This window comes from Balearica regulorum, chromosome 1 (genome assembly GCF_011004875.1).
Source record: "Balearica regulorum gibbericeps isolate bBalReg1 chromosome 1, bBalReg1.pri, whole genome shotgun sequence".
NCBI lineage: Eukaryota > Metazoa > Chordata > Aves > Gruiformes > Gruidae > Balearica > Balearica regulorum.
Genome location: NC_046184.1, coordinates 129,523,707 through 129,526,110, shown reverse-complemented (window position 1 = coordinate 129,526,110; position 2,404 = coordinate 129,523,707). Strand labels below are relative to the sequence as shown.

The 2,404-nt window shown below is 39.7% G+C and overlaps 1 non-coding gene across 1 annotated transcript; it reads left to right on the top strand.

Moving 5' to 3' along the window:
• Positions 1 to 1,686: 1,686 nt before the first annotated feature.
• On the top strand, positions 1,687 to 1,801 carry LOC142600200 (U5 spliceosomal RNA). Its single transcript, XR_012833640.1, has one exon. It is a non-coding gene; the product is annotated as a U5 spliceosomal RNA (small nuclear RNA).
• Positions 1,802 to 2,404: the final 603 nt, after the last annotated feature.

Genomic DNA, 2,404 nt, shown 5'->3' with positions numbered 1-2,404 from the left:
ACAGGTGTAAGCAAGATTGGGTGACCCAGGAGGAACATAGAGATACTGTCCAAGTTTGCAGGGATATCATTAGGAAAGCCAAAGCCCACTTGGAGTTGAATCTGGCAAGGGATGTAAAGAAAGAAAGATTTCTACAGGCACAGCAGCAGCAAACAGAAGACCCTTTTCCTTTAACTCTCAGCTATCTCAATCCTCCTAAACATTTTTGCTGCTTTCAACTCCAGGATCCTGTCCTAATCTCCCTTGCTCCCATGACCTCCTTTCATCACTTCACAGTTCCTTAAATGTCATCTGTCTTTTCCCATTTGACATTTTAATTGCATGTTTTTTTCTATACCTTTAATCTCAACTCTGCTTCTCATTCCTTTCAGTGTTCTTTTTTCCTTTTCCCTTGACTATCAAGCCATTTTCTCAACTAAGTCATAGTCCTCTGCCTCACAGACATTCACATAATTAAGCCCAATGAAGTTGTAAGGTTTTGTACACTGTCTGTGATTCATAAACTCATAATGGAAGTACAAAGCATAGCCTTTCTAGATGCTTTACTTTTATTCCTGTAAGACTTACTTACTGCTGTTATTGCCATGCCCTCCATCAACCTTACATAGCTCCTCTCCATATTTCATGCTTCCTGGTGCATGTCAGTGCCCCATCCGCTGTCAATATCTTTCCATTGTCCACTTTCCATTCACTGAACAGTACCCAAAGCCTTTCATCCTTCCTTCATGTTTCTTTAAGTTCCTCTGAAAAATTTTTAGATTTCTTCACATTTTTGTCTGCTTGTTTAGTAATTAGAAAATATTATAAATTCTTTAACTTCAGGTCTGACTTTGCTAGTCATTCATTCATTCATCTTAGATATGATCCTACAAATCGTTTTAGCACAAGTAGCTCGTCACAAGCTTCTTTCATCAAGCCTTAATCCTTATTCCAAATGTTATGTTGTAATTACTTTCCAGTCTTGCTAAAGGGTGAAAGTTAATGTTGGAAAGCTTCCAAGTGGACCAAACTGGGGAGAGGGTGCTAAATAATAATAAATATTGGAGCAGATGGTGTGGATGTGTGAGTGTTATGGAAAATATTTAGATTTAAATAAATATACAAGCACTAGGAGATAAGAAATTATTTTAATTCTGCTAATATTTTTATTTAAACTTCATATTATTCCTGGTAACATGGTAATATGAACATCATGTTTTCACAAGGCTGTCATTTAATACCGTTAACAAATAAGAGTATCATACTACAGATGAAGTTGTTTTCCAAATCACATCATTCAATGCCTGTTAGTATAGTTTTACAGCATTTAAACATGAATTGTGGCAATATCCTATTATCCCCATTGCTTAAATAATTCTTAGCTTCTCAGAAGAATTTAGTTTTCTGGATTAAAAGGACCAAAAATAATTTGGACACTGAGAGATGAATGAGATTATTACAAATTTAAGATAAGCTAATTGCTGCTTGCAAAAAAACTTTATCTGTTTGATCAGAGCTGAACAGTAATTGTCCTCTTATTGGGTCAGCCAGGTAGAAGACATGGAAAATGTGAATGGAAAATGCAACTGCTATTTTTTTGAAGCAGCCAGGATATAATACATGTCAACAGTCCCATTTATTGTTAACTGTTACTGTTCTTTTGTGACGTGAAATGTGTAAGATTTTAAAATATTTAGCATTTGAAAAATACTCCAGTTTCTCTTCAGATCGTATAAATCTTTTGTCTTTTACTAAAGATTTCCATGGAGAGGAACAGGCATGAGTGTTAAGGAATTTTTTGAGGCTCCATTTTGGTGGAGCTGTATTATATCGGTAAGACTTTTGACACCGTCACCCATAACATCCCTGTTAGCAAGCTTAGCAAGTGTGGGTTGGACGAGTGGACAGTGAGGTGGGTTGGGAACTGGACGCAATGGCAGAGCTCAGAGGGTTGTGACAAGCGGTGCAGAGTCTAGTTGGAGGCCTATAGCTAACGGTGTGCCCCAGGGGTCAGTCCTAGGTCTGGTCTTATTCAACATATTCATCAATGACCTGGATGAGGGGACAGAGTGTACCATCAGCAAGTTTGCTGATGATACAAAACTGGGAGGAGTGGCTGACACATGAAGAGGCTGCGCTGCCATTCAGTGAGATCTGGACAGACTAGGGAGCTGGGCAGAGAGGAACCATATGAAATTCAACAAGGTCAAGTGTAGGGTCCTGCACCTAGGGAGGAATAACCCCAAGCACCAGTACAGGTTAGGGGTTGCCCTGCTGGGAAGCAGTGCTGCAGAGAAGGACCTGGGAGTCCTGGTGGACAACAAGCTCTCCATGAGCCAGCAGTGTGCCCGTGTGGCCAAGAAGGCCAATGGTATCCTGGGGTGCATTAAGAAGAGCAAGAGATTATCCTCCCCCTCTACTCTGG